An 18,893-nucleotide genomic window follows, 5' to 3' on the forward strand; every position below is an offset into this window, starting at 1 on the left:
TAATTTTATTATGACACTTGATAGTTTTTGAAGGTATTGAGTTTGATTTTCAAAAATAAAATTCTTGACATGATCTAAAGGAAGAACATATAAATGTTCTCACGAGAACCCAAATTTAATATATAAATAACAACAATATAAATTGGTTTATAACCAACCAATTCTTCTTCACTTAGTTTTTTTATTTGACCATATATATCTCCCCTAAAGGTCACTAACATTGAATAAATTTTACAGATTCAATAATAACTTCGAAAAGTATTAGAATACAAAATACATATAATAAACTCGAAAATACGTTGATATTGGAATACAAAATACATATAATAAACTTTAATACATGTAATTATATATAACACTAAAATGCATCTTCAATCAATGTCCTCTCTCTGCTTCACTATGTGAAGTATCAAAAATCTCTTCGAACACATCAACTTATGACTCGTCGACGACCTAGCCTACACAGGCCCATGTCAATTAACAGGAGCCTACGGCCTAACCTACACAGGCCCATGTCTGGCCAGGCTTTTTTTATAAATAGAAAAGGCCTAGACTTTTTTATAAACCTATTTAGTTAAAAAGGCTAGGCCTCAGGCCATGAAAAAAGCATTTTAAACCTACCAGGCCGGCCTCTTTAAATAAATATGAATAAGTTTAATATTATTATTATATTTTATTTGTACTTTGAATTAAAATACAAAAAATAAGTTTATTTATCTAGAAGAACTTGTGAAAATAAGTTGAAAAAAAATTATGAACAATGTCATAAGTCGTTTTCATAAGTTCTCTCAAACAAATAGTATCACATAACTTATGTTAATAGGTAAATTTGAATAAGTCAATGAAATAAGCATTTAGTCTCGTTGATCTTGTAATTTGCTAGTTTATTTAAACATTAGTTAAATTTCTTATTCACAAATGTTCAAATAAAACAAGCTTTTATATAGGCTAATAGGCCAAACAATCATTCGAAAAGGCCAGGCTTAGGCCTAAAATTAAGCCTTTGATAGGCAACAGGCCAGGCTTAGGCTTTGAAATATTTAGCAGGCCAGGCTCAGGCTTGGCAAAGCCTAGCTCGACCCAGCCTATTCCCACCCCTACTCGTCGTGCAAACCAGATATTGATTCAATTTCAATAGTGGGTACATGTAACATCCCACCAGACTAATAAGGCACTTCATCCTCTATGTTATCGATCATCACATGACCCCTTGGTTTTTTTGGAGATTGCTGCACACCATCCACACATACATCTACACATTTCTGGATATGGGACATAATACACTTGTCTTGAATTTTGCGCCAGGATGAAAGAATCATAAGGAAGATAGTGCTTATCTGTCTTAATTATATCCACAATTTTATATTGGGGATGAACCTTTGTGTCCGTATTCTTTGTTGGGTCAAACAATTCACAATAAAAAAAGTGGAATATTCTCTTCCAAACCAAAGTAATTTACTTTATAGATATGTTTGATTATGCCATAAAAATCACCTTTTCCTCCTTCGGTGAAACCTTTCACGTGCGCACCTCAATTGACAGTTTCTTTTACCTTTGCTCCATTATTTGGTATGAAACTTGTACCCGTTCGCAAAGTACATGTTCCAAGAAATTGCTAATGATAAAGGACAATGAGATAAAGCAATTATGTCTTTGTTGGTAACTTCATTTGTCTTCTCATTTACATATTTTTTTTTCCGGAAAATCCCCTTTTTAGTCCCTTATGCATACCTCGGGGTCCATGTTGGCCCCTTAATTTTTAAAAATGTCAATATAGTCCCTTATGTATTCAAACAATGTCCTTTAAGTCCTTTCCGTCTAATTTTCACAAACGGCGTCAATTTTTGCATGGGTGGCATCCGATATGACATATCTTTTGTACGTGTGACATCTGACTTGGCATACATTTATCATCAAGGTCATCAAAATTCCAAGAAAAATTCTAAATTGTTTCCAAAAGAGCCCCTTGAAAGAAGTTGGTAAGGAAAGAATTTTCGGAGGGACATAAGGTTTTTCCGTATAAGTTGTGTTGGAGATGGTTGCTAGGTAAATGGAAAGCTAAAATTTCTAGTCCTTTTATAGTTAACAAAGTCCTTGTAGGTGGTGTTTTCAAAATATATTATCCAACAACTTCAAGTACCTTTATCATGAAAGGTAGGAAATTAAGGACCTGAGTAGGAAGTGAAAATGCATCAAAGAAGGTTTCTCGGATGCTCTTAGATCCTTAGACAAAAGAGTCAAGCTAATGACCTTAAAGAAGCACTTAATGGGAGGAAACCAATCAAATTTTATTATTATTGCAATTTAAAGTTCGAGTAGTTAATTTATCATTGATTTTACTTTGTTTAATTATTTGTAAATTTTGTAGTATGTGTTGGAGAAGAAGTATGATACAAAAAGAAAAAGAAATGGAGTGAAAAAAAGCACACATGGAAAGTGAAGTGATAAAAGAAGAAATAAGTAGAGATGGCAAAAATATCTATACCCGCGGATAAAATCTATCACGGGTACGGAGAGGATAGTTTAATAGATATCCACGGATAAAATAAATGGATATATAAATACCCGTTTATTAATGGATATGTATACAAGTTTAATGTTACCCATGTCTGCAGATATCCGTATCCGTTAATAAATTATAAAAATTACTTAAATATTATTGATTTATTATACTCTATCTTTTCATCTTCTAAAAAACTTAAAAAACTAGTTTCCTTATATATATATATATATATATATATATATATATATATATATATATATATATATATATATATATATATATATATATATATATATATATATATATATATATATATATATATATATATATATACACATACACACACACACATACATACATACATATTTTGAAGTTTTCTTTGAAGAAAACTTTTATATTCTATACAAATTTTATTGGTCATTTTATATTTAAGCTTCTTTTATACTCCATACCTCACTTCAACAATTCCAGTGTCTAACCAACCAATACTTCTCTTTTCTCGTCCAACCAATGTCATCCTTTCTACTACTGCATCGTCTGTTCTTCCACCATAACTCACAATCACAATATCATTTTTTTTTGTTAAAAATGAAATGATTGGATTTTATGCTTTGGTGAAAATGAAGGAAATTAATTAGATGAAATTTTGTTGTTAAAATAAAAGAGATTTGTATGAATGTTATGTGATAATAACGTCTTGTGTCTTTAAAAGAAACTGAAATTTTTTTTTTTCAAATATAATTTTAGAAAAATAGTGTTATCCATGGATATCTATAAATATCTACGGATATCGTAAAACCTGCGGATTACCCATTTAGCGGATATGGGGCGGACACAGATATCATACTATCCATTTACATCCCTATAAACAAGCACTAGAATCCACACGCACATGATGCAGAAGAGTTGGACTCTCATTGCGGTCGCGATGTATGTAACCTGAGCGCGATATGAATGTTGAAAGATATATTGGGAAAGATTGTCGAGGTGACCATTATGGGCATATTGTTAGGCATCGTTAGTGCAATTTTTTGTATTTCAAGAACCTATAAAATGCCATTTTTTTGTATTTCATCCATACACCTACCTTCTTCTACTCATTTTCTACTCACTTTTTTTTTCTTCAAATTTTGTTGTTTTTGTTGCGTGAACTTGGTGCAGAGCCATGGCACCCAACATAAGTCGACTCACTTTAACCTCCACTTCATCTGCACCACCTCCTAAAGAATAAGTCCCAACCTTTTCAAAATACCTTTACTCTTCTCAAGCAAATGCTGAAAATTATCTCAAGAGGAACGAAGGATTCATCGACAACTGCACAGAATACATAAGAGAGATTACTAAATGAAAAAATACCTCTTAAAGCTAGGAAATCCCTCATCGGTAATTTATTGATAAAGCACCTCCATTCTGAAGGATAGAAAAACACTTAGAAAGGGGGGGTTTGAATAAGTGTAGCTTTAAAAACTTGACAGATAAAAATAAATTGCACAGTTATTTTTATCCTGGTTCGTTGTTAACTAAACTACTCCAGTCCACCCCCGCAGAGATGATTTACCTCAACTGAGGATTTAATCCACTAATCGCACGGATTACAATGGTTCTCCACTTAGTCAGCAACTAAGTCTTCCAGAGTCTTCTGATCACACACTGATCACTCCAGGAACAACTGCTTAGATACCCTCTAAGACTTTTCTAGAGTATACTGATCCACACGATCACTCTAGTTACAACCTGCTTAGATAACCTCTAAGACTTCCTAGAGTATTCTGATCCACACAATCACTCTAGTTCCTTACAACTTAATGTAACTCTAAGAGTATTACAATTGCTTCTTAAAAGCGATAATCACAAACTGTGATATTTCTCTTAACGTTTAAGCTTAATCTCACTAATATATTACAACAGCAATGTAGTGAGCTTTGATGAAGATGAAGATTCTGAGCTTTGAGTTTGAACAGAGTTTCAGCAAGTTAATAGACGTTGTTTTGTTCAGGATCGTTAACCTTGCTTCTCATCAGAACTTCATTTTTATAGGCGTTGGAGAAGATGACCGTTGAGTGCATTTAATGCTTTGCGTGTTCCGTACAGCATCGCATTTAATGTTATACGCTTTTGTCAACTACCTCGAGCCTTGTTCACGCTGTGTCTACTGACGTAGCCTTTAGTAGCTTTTAACGTTCCTTTTGTCAGTCAGTGTAGCTTGCCACTTGTACTTTCTTCTGATCTGATGTTTGTGAATACAACGTTTGAATATCATCAGAGTCAAACAGCTTGGTGCAAAGCATCTTCTGATCTTCTGACCTTGAAGTGCTTCTGAGCGTGATACCATCAGAACTTCAGTGCTTCTGTTCTCTTGTTCTTCTGATGCTTCCATAGACCCATGTTCTGATTCTGCTTCGACCATCTTCTGATGTCTTGCCAGACCATGTTCTGATGTTGCATGCTGAACCCTTTGAGACAAAGCTTCTGAGCGCTGAATTATGCGTACTCTTTATATATTTCCTGACAGGGAAATTGCATTGGATTAGAGTACCATATTATCTTATGCAAAATTCATATCATTGTTATCATCAAAACTAAGATAATTGATCAGAACAAATCTTGTTCTAACAATCTCCCCCTTTTTGATGATGACAAAAACATATATAAATGATATGAATTTGCGATCAGAAAGAACAGACGGCAAAAGACAAATTACACAGCTATAGCATAAGCATATGAATATGTCTCCCCCTGAGATTAACAATCTCCCCCTGAGATAAATAATCTCCCCCTGAAATAAATACTCGAAGAACTTTATTAAAAGACTTCCCTGATTATTTCGGTAGAGACGATCATATAAGCTTCTGTCTTTAGAGAATTCATAGCTTCTGACTTCTGCTTCCATTGGACAGCTTCAGAACTAGAATTTCTTTAGATCCCTAGAACACTCACAGCTTCTGATTCCTGCTTCCATCTAGGACAGCTTCAGAACTTGAATTTCTTTGATCTTCTGAACATTCACAGCTTCTGACTTCTGCTTCCATCTAGGACAGCTTCAGAACTTGAATTTCTTTGATCTTCTGAACATTCACAGCTTCTGATTTCTGCTTCCATTTAGGACAGCTTCAGAACTTGAGTTTTCTGGATCTTTAGAGCATTCGCAGCTTCTGATTTCTGCTTCCCTCGGATAGCTTCAGAGCTTTGAATTTCTACCAACATCACTTCATGCTAGATTTGTATCAGAACATTGTTGAATGTACCAGAGCATCATCAGAGCATCTCTACATCCTGAAATGTTACAGAACAAAAACTAAACGACAAAAGTCAGCATGAACGAGTTAGAACATAAAATGTATATTTGAACACATTATATGTATCAATGCCATATAGGCTAAAATAATGTATCAGAGCAAATAATGTATCAGAGCAAATAGAATTTTGTCAAAGCAAATAGACAAATATGGATCAAATTCTATTATCAGTGCTTCTGATTCATTCTTCTTTCTTGCTTCTGATTTCTGAAGCTTGACAGCACTCGGCTTGCTTCAGTTTCCATGGTTTTGCTTCTTGTGTTTGCTTTGAAGATTCTCTTCACTTCTTTATACCTGCAAAACACTTAAACCATATAGAACTTGCAGTTCTTGTCAGTGAATGTGTGGGAGCTTTACCCAGCAACTGATAGATTAATCAAATCATTTATCATTTATCTTCTCCCCCTTTTTGTCATAACATCAAAAAGAATATTTCAAAAGATTCAGATGAATAAAACGACAAATAAAATTACTGGAATGTAAAAACAAAGAAACTTTTCATTGATAATCAAAAGATATTACAAAAGGTTCCTATGTTTAACAAGATGAGAAACATTCCTAGCAAATACATAAAAAGTCATCCCAAGAGGAAATGACTACAAAAATTAAAAACAGCACCCTAGCAGGACACGCTCGGTGTGAACCCATCAAGAATCCCTGTGGACTCTTGTCTTCCAGACTAGAACCTCCACTGTAGGAGAGATCCAAGTGACCAAAGAGGAAGAGAGGGACAGTTCACAGACAGAGAGCTAATGTTGCAAACGGGGCTTTCCCTTAACATAGAAGTTAAGAATATCATTCTTAACCTCCTCCCATAACTCAAGAAAGTCTTCTGTCTTTGGGTGAAAGTTGATAACATCATCAAAGAAGAGGTCTGACTTGAGAGGTATTAGGAGAGCCATCCCGAGATATGCAGAGATCTGTCGCCTTTGAGTCATAGATCTTCAACAGGCTAAGGGTGAACGCTAGGTTTGAGCTAGGATTTTTAAAAAAAATTTGTTTGAGCAAGAGACGAAAAACGGAAGAGAGAGAGAAAAACTTGATGAGGAATGCAAAGAGATAGAGAAAGAGAACACAGATAGAGTGTAAAAAAATATGAGGGAAGGAGAAGCGTTTGAAGAGTATTTAAAAGAAAATAAAATGAAACGAATGATGAATAGCATTTAATGTTACGTGACGTGAGGAGAGATAATAAAGACAAATGAGGTGACTAGCACAGTTACCTATGGTCGGCGTCCCTTCAACTGCACGCGCGCTTATCCATGAATAGTAACGACAGGTTTACCATCCCGAGATAAAACGTTACAGCTGTTTTGCTTTAAAAGAGGTTCTGAATCAACTTAGACAATGAAACGTTAGTAATAACTGAATCATAATTTCTAAAAGATTTCAATCAGAACTTCTGATTAAAAAAAATAGTCCATTTTCATTTCAGAAGATACTCATACATGAGAACTTCTCATCTTCTCATTCTGGGCATAAATCCATACTGATGTTTTTTAGAATGAACTTAAACCTATCTTCAGCCAGGGGTTTTGTAAAGATATCAGCCCATTGATGGTCTGTATCAACAAAGTTTAAAGATATAACACCCTTCTGAACATAGTCCCTTATGAAATGATGTTTAATCTCAATATGTTTAGCTTTTGAATGAAGAATAGGATTCTTAGATAAACATATAGCAGAAGTATTATCACAGAATATAGGAATGTTACTCTCAAATATCTGATAATCTTCTAACTGACTCTTCATCCAGAGCATCTGTGTACTACAACCAGCAGCAGCGACATATTCTGCTTCTGTTGTTGATAGAGCAATAGTTGCTTGCTTCTTGCTATACCAGGAGATCAAATGACTTCCAAGAAATTGGCAACTTCCTGAAGTACTCTTTCTTTCAATTCTATCTCCAGCATAGTCAGCATCGCAGAATCCTACTAAGTTGTATTCTTTAGATTTTCTGTAAACTAAGCCAACATTAGTAGTACCTTTCAGATACCTTAGAATTCTCTTAACAGCAGTTAAATGAGATTCTCTAGGATCTGATTGGAATCTAGCACACAAACAAACACTGAACAGAATGTCAGGTCTAGAAGCAGTCAGATATAGAAGAGATCCAATCATACCTCTGTATAACTTCTGATCTACCTTCTTACTTACCTCATCCTTACCTAGGATGCATGTTGGATGCATAGGAGTTTTGGCTTCTTTGCAGTCTAGAAGATTAAACTTCTTCAGAAGTTCCTTCACATACTTGGTTTGGTGAACATATGTTCCTTCTGATGTTTGATTTATTTGTATTCCTAGGAAATACTTGAGTTCTCCCATCATGCTCATTTCAAACTCAGCCTGCATAGACTCAGCAAACTCCTTTCCAAGTGTAGCATTAGATGTTCCAAAAATAATATCATCTACATATATTTGACAAATTAAAATATCCCTTTTAAAGGTTTTACAAAAGAGAGTAGTGTCCACTTTTCCTCTAGTGAAACCATTATCCAGAAGGAAAGAACTTAAGCGTTCATACCAAGCTCTGGGAGCTTGTTTCAATCCATATAACGATTTCTTTAATTTAAAAACATGATTAGGAGACATAGAGTCTTCAAAACCAGGAGGTTGATGGACATAAACTTCTTCATCTATATAACCATTTAAGAAGGCACTCTTAACATCCATTTGATAGAGAGTGATGTTATGTTGAGTGGTAAAAGAAATTAATAGACGAATAGATTCTAACCTGGCCACTGGTGCAAAGGTTTCTGTATAGTCAATCCCTTCTTGCTGACTATAACCCTGAGCCACCAGTCTGGCTTTGTTCCTTACCACTTCACCTTTCTCACTGAGCTTGTTTCTGAAGACCCATTTTGTGCCGATTATATTGAATCCATCTGGTCTAGGAACAAGATCCCAAACATCATTCCTTGTAAACTGATTCAGTTCTTCTTGCATAGCAATTATCCAGTCTGGATCTTCTAGAGCATGATCAACAGAAGTTGGCTCGATCAAAGATACAAGACCTAATTGACAATCTGCATTGTTCTTAAGGAATGCTCTTGTTCTGATTGGATCATCCTTCTTTCCAAGAATGACATCTTCTGAATGACCAGAGATGAGTCTGGATGATCTTTTGACAGATGGTTCTTCAGATATGCTTAGATTCTCCAGAGAAGCTGATACTTGATCTTCCGATTCTTTGCTTCTGAGAAGCTCTGCTTCTGATGCGTTGCTTCTTGGCTCAACAACTTCTGATATATCAATATCACAATCTGCAAAATTATCAAACTGCTTTGGTTTTTCAGAACCAAGCTTATCATCAAACCTGATATTGATTGATTCTTCTACAATCAATGTTTCAGTATTGTATACTCTGTAGCCTTTTGAGCGTTCAGAATATCCAAGAAGGAAACATTTTTGAGCTTTGGAATCAAACTTACCAAGATGATCTTTAGTGTTCAGAATAAAGCATACACATCCAAAAGGATGGAAATATGAAATGTTGGGCTTTCTATTCTTCCACAATTCATAAGGAGTCTTATTTAGAATAGGTCTGATAGAGATTCTATTCTGAATATAGCATGCAGTGTTTATTGCTTCTGCCCAGAAATGCTTAGCCATATTGGTTTCATTGATCATGGTTCTGGCCATTTCTTGCAGAGTCCTATTCTTTCGTTCTACAACCCCATTTTGCTGTGGAGTTCTAGGACAAGAGAAATCATGGGCAATACCATTTTCTTTGAAGAATTCTTCAAAGGATCTGTTCTCAAATTCACCACCATGATCACTTCTGACCTTTATGATTTTACACTCTTTTTCAGATTGAATCTGAATGCAGAAATCAAAGAACACTGAATGAGTCTCATCCTTGTGTTTCAAGAATTTTACCCACGTCCAGCGGCTATAATCATCTACGATGACTAATCCATATTTCTTCCCTCTGACAGATGCTGTTTTGACTGGGCCAAACAGATCAATGTGCAAGAGTTCTAATGGCCTTGAGGTAGAAACAACATTTTTGGACTTGAATGCAGGTTTGGAGAACTTGCCCTTCTGACATGCTTCACAAAGAGCATCTGATTTGAATTTCAGATTAGGGAGTCCTCTGACCAGATTCAGTTTGTTAATCTGAGAAATCTTTCTCAAACTAGCATGACCTAATCTTCTGTGCCAGACCCACTGCTCTTCAGAAACAGACATAAGACAAGTCACCTTCTGACTCATAAGATCTTGCAGATCTGTCTTATATATGTTGTTCTTCCTCTTGCCTGTAAATAGGATTGAGCCATCCTTCTGATTTACAGCCTTGCAAGACTCTTGATTAAAGATTATATCATAACCATTGTCACTCAATTGACTGATAGATAAGAGGTTATGTGTTAATCCTTCTACAAGAAGTACATTAGAAATGGAAGGAGAGTTACCAGACTTTATAGTTCCAGAGCCAATTATCTTGCCCTTCTGATCTCCTCCAAACTTGACTTCTCCTCCAGACTTAAGCACCAGATCTTGGAACATAGACCTTCTTCCTGTCATGTGTCGTGAGCATCCAGAGTCCAGGTACCATGACATGTTGTGCTTTGTCCTTTTTGCAGTCAAGGATATCTGCAATAGGAATAATCTTATCCTTAGGTACCCACATCTTTTTGGGTCCTTTCTTGTTAGATTTTCTCAAGTTCTTATTGAACTTGGGTTTAACATTGTAAGCAACAGGAGGAACAACATGATAATTTTTAATGTGAGTTTCATGATATTTCCTAGGTTGTGTCACATGCTTTTTGGTGTGTGTTATGTGAAAACTTTGAGCATGTGAAGTGTGCCTAATATCATGGGAGTGGCCATACTTGAACTGATCATACAATGGCTTGTATGTGATTTTCATTTCATCAACAGGTTCAAGTTTGTATGGGGTTTCACCCTCAAAACCAATGCCAACTCTTTTGTTTCCAGACACAGCATATATCATAGAAGCTAGCTGACTTCTGCCAATACTTCTAGATAAGAACTTCCTGAAACTTAAATCATATTCTTTCAGAATATGGTTTAGACTAGGAGTGGATTTTTCTGAATCAGAAGGAGATCCAACATTATTGGATAATTTTAAAAGTTTTTCTTTTAATTCAGAATTCTCCAACTCAAGCTTCTTTGTTTCAAATTCAAATAGCTTTTTCAGCTTTTTGTATTTGAGACTAATCTGAGACTTGAGTTCCAGAAGTTCAGTTAGACCGGAAACTAACTCATCTCTAGTAAGTTCAGAAAATACCTCTTCAGAATCTGATTCTGATGTAGATTCTGATCCGTCATCTTCTGTCGCCATCAGCGCACAGTTGGCCTGCTCATCTTCAGAGTCTGAATCATCTTCTGACTCATCCCAGGTTGCCATAAGACCTTTCTTCTTATGAAACTTCTTCTTGGGATTTTCCTTCTGAAGATTTGGACATTCATTCTTGAAGTGTCCAGGCTCATTACATTCATAGCACATGACCTTCTTCTTGTCAAATCTTCTGTCATCAGAAGATTCTCCACGTTCAAATTTCTTTGAACTTCTGAAGCCTCTGAACTTCCTTTGCTTGGTCTTCCAGAGTTGATTTAGCCTTCTGGAGATCAGGGATAGTTCATCTTCTTCTTCAGATTCTGATTCTTCAGGATCTTCTTCTCTAGCCTGAAAAGCGTTAGTGCATTTCTTGATATTGGATTTTAATGCAATAGACTTACCTTTCTTTTGAGGCTCATTTGCGTCCAGCTCTATTTCATGACTTCTCAAGGCACTGATAAGCTCTTCCAGAGAAACTTCATTCAGATTCTTTGCAATCTTGAATGCAGTCACCATAGGACCCCATCTTCTGGGTAAGCTTCTGATGATCTTCTTTACGTGATCCGCCTTGGTGTATCCCTTGTCAAGAACTCTCAATCCAGCAGTAAGAGTTTGAAATCTTGAAAACATCTTTTCAATGTCTTCATCATCCTCCATCTTGAAGGCTTCATACTTCTGGATTAAAGCTAGAGCTTTAGTCTCCTTGACTTGAGCATTTCCTTCATGAGTCATTTTCAAGGACTCATATATGTCATAGGCCGTTTCCCTGTTAGATATCTTCTCATACTCAGCATGAGAGATAGCATTCAGCAAAACAGTTCTGCATTTATGATGATTCCTGAAAAGCTTCTTCTGATCATCATTCATTTCTTGCCTTGTCAGCTTTACGCCTCTGGCATTTACTGGATGTTTGTAACCATCCATCAGAAGATCCCATAGATCACCATCTAGACCCAGAAAGTAACTTTCCAGTTTATCTTTCCAGTATTCAAAGTTTTCACCATCAAATACCGGCGGTCTAGTATAACCATTGTTACCGTTGTATTGCTCAGCAGAGCCAGATGTAGATGCAGGTGTAGACTTTTCACTTTCATCAACCATCTTTTACTTAAGCGTTTTTCTCTTCCTGAATCTTTTCTAAACACGGTTAAGTGCTTGCACCTTAGAACCGGCGCTCTGATGCCAATTGAAGGATAGAAAAACACTTAGAAAGGGGGGGTTTGAATAAGTGTAGCTTTAAAAACTTGACAGATAAAAATAAATTGCACAGTTATTTTTATCCTGGTTCGTTGTTAACTAAACTACTCCAGTCCACCCCCGCAGAGATGATTTACCTCAACTGAGGATTTAATCCACTAATCGCACGGATTACAATGGTTCTCCACTTAGTCAGCAACTAAGTCTTCCAGAGTCTTCTGATCACACACTGATCACTCCAGGAACAACTGCTTAGATACCCTCTAAGACTTTTCTAGAGTATACTGATCCACACGATCACTCTAGTTACAACCTGCTTAGATAACCTCTAAGACTTCCTAGAGTATTCTGATCCACACGATCACTCTAGTTCCTTACAACTTAATGTAATTCTAAGAGTATTACAATTGCTTCTTAAAAGCGATAATCACAAACTGTGATATTTCTCTTAACGTTTAAGCTTAATCTCACTAATATATTACAACAGCAATGTAGTGAGCTTTGATGAAGATGAAGATTCTGAGCTTTGAGTTTGAACAGAGTTTCAGCAAGTTAATAGACGTTGTTTTGTTCAGGATCGTTAACCTTGCTTCTCATCAGAACTTCATTTTTATAGGCGTTGGAGAAGATGACCGTTGAGTGCATTTAATGCTTTGCGTGTTCCGTACAGCATCGCATTTATTGTTATACGCTTTTGTCAACTACCTCGAGCCTTGTTCACGCTGTGTCTACTGACGTAGCCTTTAGTAGCTTTTAACGTTCCTTTTGTCAGTCAGCGTAGCTTGCCACTTGTACTTTCTTCTGATCTGATGTTTGTGAATACAACGTTTGAATATCATCAGAGTCAAACAGCTTGGTGCAAAGCATCTTCTGATCTTCTGACCTTGAAGTGCTTCTGAGCGTGATACCATCAGAACTTCAGTGCTTCTGTTCTCTTGTTCTTCTGATGCTTCCATAGACCCATGTTCTGATTCTGCTTCGACCATCTTCTGATGTCTTGCCAGACCATGTTCTGATGTTGCATGCTGAACCCTTTGAGACAAAGCTTCTGAGCGCTGAATTATGCGTACTCTTTATATATTTCCTGAAAGGGAAATTGCATTGGATTAGAGTACCATATTATCTTAAGCAAAATTCATATTATTGTTATCATCAAAACTAAGATAATTGATCAGAACAAATCTTGTTCTAACACATTCCTCTCTCAAAAAGCTTTGATTTTAAGAGGGACCACTGTCTTCCAAATAAAAACCAACGCCAAATCATAGCGATTTAACGGACAAAAGGGGAGATGAAAGTTGCTGACACATCATAGCAGCTGCACACAGAAAAACCAGAATATGGGTTTGTCAACCATACGACTGAGTCCTTAGCACCCGTTGTAGGGGATAGGGCCTGCACCATGCTACTAAAGTTGCAGAACGAAACAGAAGTAGCAGCATGTAGAAGGTAACGTGGCGGTATCCCCAAATCTCCCCACACCCACTCTCCATTACGCCAACCTTCCATACGGGTAATGGAAACATCCTGTAACATATATATAAAAAAGAATAGGAAAAAAATCCTTAAGAATACCCGCTTCCGACCAATTCGAGTGCCAAAAAAAATAGAAAAATTGTTTCCCGCTCGAAAACTACAATTTCAATTAAAAAATTCCTCTAGAAGATTATTCTCCAGTGATATGATATCCGACCACCAAGATGATTTAGAAACCTTACCATCTTGAAAACCTCCTCCATTCACAACACGAAGATTAATATCTCCATACAGCACCTTCAAAACTTTATACCACAAAGCATCAGTTTCAACAAAAGTTCTCCACCTCCATTTAAAAAGGGGGGCCAAATTAAAATCTAAACCAAGCCCGCCTTTCTCGATCCGTAAGCACGCATCCTTCCAACTCACCAAATGTATTCTTCTTTCCTCCGCTCCACCCCATAGAAAATTACACTGGATCTTAGTAATATCCCTAATAATTTTCTTCGGAGCTTTGTAAAAAGAAAGCATGAAGATAGCTAGACTCCCTAACACCGACTTTAGAAGAGTTATCCATCCCCTAAAACTAAGCAATCGACCCTTCCAACTAAATAACCTTTTCTTTAACTTAAGCAAAAGCGGGATTCGAGAAGAAATCCTTCTAGAATTAGATCCTATAGGAATTCCAAGAAACATGAACTCTTTATCCTCCCTCCTACAAGAAAGAAAAATCGTGGCTACCTTCAAAAAGTTGGGATTGATGTTGATACCAATAAATCTGCTTTTGTGAAAGTCGATTCCTAGACCCGAAACAAGTTCAAAACCCCTTAAAATCGATTTGATCGTCTAAAGGTGTTTACAACTTCCATCCCCTACCAACAATGTATCATATGCAAATTGAAGGATATCGATAAAACAATTATCATTCATATTACAACCCGCATAATCACCATTCTCCACCGCTTTATTAACCAAACCCTTCAAACCTTCCATCACAATAACAAAGAGAAAAGGAGAAATCGGGTCTCCTTGTCTCAAACCCCTTTCCACCTTAAATTCCTTAGTAGGATTATTGTTGGCCAAAACTGACATTTTACTAGAAAAGATCAACGCCTCCATCCATTTCATCCAAACGACCCCAAAATCCATCTTCTTCTACATGAACCAAAGAAAGCACCAACTAACTTTGTCGTAACCCTTTTCGAAGTCCACCTTAAAAATAAGGCACCCTTTACCTTCCTTGTTCGCGTAATCCATCAATTCGTTAGCCACCAAAACACCATCAGGTAATTGTATCCCAGTGACAAAAGCACTTTGACTTTGGGAAATAGTAGTACTTAACACCCTTTTAAGTCTTCCCGCCAACAATTTAGAGAGAATTTTGTAGATGCAACTAACAAGACATATCGGCCTATAATCATCCAATCCCATAGGGTTATTAGACTTCGGAATCAAATCAGAAAAGCATAAGTAATTAATTTTGGTAAAATAGCTCTAGAATGAAAGTCCCTCAAACAAGACACAAAATCTTCTTTTAAGAAAAACCAGCATCTCTTGACAAAGAGAGGAGAATAACCGTCGAGACCCAGGTTTTTCGATCCTTCGCAATTCCAAACAACCTGCATAATTTACCTCTTAGAAAAATGAGCTTCAAGATAGTTACAATCGCCTGGATTCAAAACCTTAAACAAGTCACCTTCCAAATTTGGCCTCTTCCTGCCATTTTCAGAAAATTTAGCAACAAAGTGTTCATGGACCGTCCCTTTTACCTCTAAGACCTAACTCACCATGCCCCTATTCATGATGAGAGAGCCAATATGATTACACCTCCTCTTATCATTCATTAAAAATCAATGACGATGAACCACCTCCTTATATCATAATAATAAATAATAATGTTCACCTAAAAAAATATATAATAATGATTTTTAAAAGATAAGAGTAAGTTTTGATTTAGTTCTCATTTATTTATTTTTAAATTAATAAGTAAATTTTTTCAATTACTTTTATAATCCATCCATCTCGTACTTATTATTATTATTATTATTATTATTATTATTATTATTATTATTATTATTATTATTATTATTATTATTATTATTATTATTATTATTATTATTATTATTATTATTATTATAATTATTATTATTATTATTATTATTACTACTTTATTAGATTAGATTGATTGCTAAAAAATATTCTGGGCATCCCAATCACTTGTATATAATACTTTAAGGACGTGTTTGGGAGAGATAGAGAAGAGAGAAATAGAGTATGAGAAGAGAGAAAGACATGAGAAGTAGAGAAGATTTGAGTATTGTTTGGTATAAGAAAAAGATTAGAGAAGTTGGAAGATTTTATGATTTGACAAAAACATCCTTTTCAAAAGTTTATTCTTTATAATAAGAAAATAAAAAAATATATTAAAAAATGTTTGTTAGTATAATTTTATTTATTAATTGTATTATTATTTTATAGAGTTGTTGTGTTATTTTATTTTTAATTAATTAATATTTTGATTATGTTAAAGTGGTGGTTTCCGTATTTTTATTTATTTTTTAAATTAAAGATTATTTTCAATGGTTTTGACTGCAACATTATTAATTTTAGGGTAATGCTAACAAGTGTCCTAAGAACACATGTTAAAAGCTAAATGTAGAAATTCTTTTTAAAAATTGTACATTGTTTTAATTAAAAATTGATAATTAATGTATTTATTATGTTTTTCAATACACATTTTCTATCTTTAGGTTTTTTAAAGTGTGCCCTTGGAGCACGTATTAGCTTTATTTTTTAATTTTTTTAGTGCATCTTAGTCTCAATTTGTTATTACCACTCACAATACAAAACATAAGGATAAGGGTATAAATGGTAAGATGGAGCATCTCTCCTATTTCTCTGTACAAGAGAGGAGATTAGAAAAAGGAGTGAGATCCACGTTTTCTGGTCTCTCTCCTATTTCTTTGCATTCCAAACAAGATAACTTTAGCATCTCTCTCCTATTTCTCTCTTTTCAAACTCTCTCTTCACAACTTCTCTCCAAACAAACACACCCTAAATATGATTAAAATAAAAGTCAAACTATTATAAAAATCTTACAATAATAATTAACAAACGGTGTAAAACTGCTTTAGTATATCAATTAAATTCTTCGTTCGTGTATATCAATTAAATTTTTGTTTCAAAATGATGATCACTTTTAGTTTTCAACGTAACTGTAATTATTTCTATTTGATTTATAACTTGTAATTAATGTTATGTTTGGAAAAAGCTTCGTTTTGATGATTTCGAGTCGGTGAAAGAGAGTGAATCCAAAATTACCATCTTCGACGAGTTGGAAGCGATAATGGATAAGTTTTTGAAAGCGGATGACAACTTGAAATTGCACATAAAAGAAAAATTGCGAAAAATTGCATTTTCAGAGACCACTGATTTGAAACCTCTATCTCAACCGGTTAAAACCAAAGGTGCGCCTAAAAAGCCGAAAACTACCCAAGATGACACATCAACTAAACGAGATCCTTCTTATTTTGAACATGTTGATGCTTTGATCCCCGATTCACCCACACCAAAGTCGAAGTGTAGTGCTAACAAAGGAGCACGTATTTCGAAGACGTCGCGCACACCTCCGATCAAAAAACCTCTGATGATCTACATTGATGAGATGCCACTTTTTATGCACAAATATATTGATAATATAGCTGATGTTGTCATAGGGACATCTATGAACGACTTTATGAAAACCAAGAAAAATTTGATAAATTTCATGATTCCCTTATTCCATAACTAACCGGTCACGCACCGATTTCAAAGTGGATGTCATTCCCCGAGATGGGCCGTCTTATAGCAAGTGCGTACGACCGAGTGTGTGTCGATTTGACGAGATTTGGATTTTCGGAGACATTTTTTCCGCTTCATAATCGCCCACCTTTGGACGCGTCCGGCCGCATCATTTGTATCGGGTATCTAAGACCGCGCCACTTTGTGCAAGTTTTTTTGAAACCCAGATGTCCCATTCCGGCTACCTCTTTTCAGTGGACGACACATCATACAAAAGAGGCGGAAGCTTGGTCGGATCGTTTTTTGAAAGAATGGCGGAGTTCAAAGAACTTACTGGTTTTAGATTTAAGCGCCGACGGATCATTCGGTGCATTTTAAATTATACCGGATCTTTTTTGTTTGTAATTATCGGATGTGTGTCATTTTTTGTATGTATTATCGTCTAGAATGTAAAATCAAACCAATTCAATACATATATAATATACCTATATTTAATGTTGTCAATGTTTATGTCATTCTCATTTACTTGTTGTCATTTGGTTCTATTTGTGAATTTTGACAAAACAGGCTGCGCACAACAAAATGTATTTTTTTCTGTTATGTTTCTGCTTAATTCAGAAATGCACTTCCGAAAATTTGAAGATTCAGGCTTATTTCGAAAATGCATTTCTGAAACATCCACTGATTGCAAGATAAGGTTTGTTGGGTCATTATTACTCCAAGAAGTCTATAAATAATGAAACTATATATTTTCATCAACATCAAGCCACAAACAGCAATGACACAAACCTACTCCCACCTTGCTTTTGTATACTTCAACAGTTGTTACCCGATGCCGTTCCAGTTTAAGTTCTCGCGCGACACGCCATTCGCAGAGTTGATATCGTCGCTTAACTCTCTCTTGCAATACCCAGAAAATCGGAAGGTTGTCAAGCTTGAGTACCGCTCGCCTTCGCTTAACGACGAGGGAGACGTCCAATTCACCCCGTTTGAAGTCAAGAACGACTAAGATTTAGCGGTTTTGTGGGCAACATTCGACCGATTTTCTTCGAAGGGTCCGATCGAGTTGGAGCGAAACTTCAAAGATCGGGACCCGACGTTATCAAAATGTTGACACATCCTTAACTACCCGTGTTTAACAATATGTAACTTTAATTTCATGTTGATCTATCTTTGTAATTTCGATTATTTATGATAAATCCAATCTTTGTTCATTTGTTTTTTGTTTTCTGCATCAGACAATATTTCGGAAGTGCATTTCCGAAATCACCTTTTTATGAAAAAAAGTGTTTTCGGAAGTGCATCTCCGAAAACACCTTTTTTCTGAAGAAAAAAA

This window comes from Vicia villosa, linkage group LG1 (assembly GCF_029867415.1).
Source record: "Vicia villosa cultivar HV-30 ecotype Madison, WI linkage group LG1, Vvil1.0, whole genome shotgun sequence".
In the NCBI taxonomy this organism is placed as follows: domain Eukaryota; kingdom Viridiplantae; phylum Streptophyta; class Magnoliopsida; order Fabales; family Fabaceae; genus Vicia; species Vicia villosa.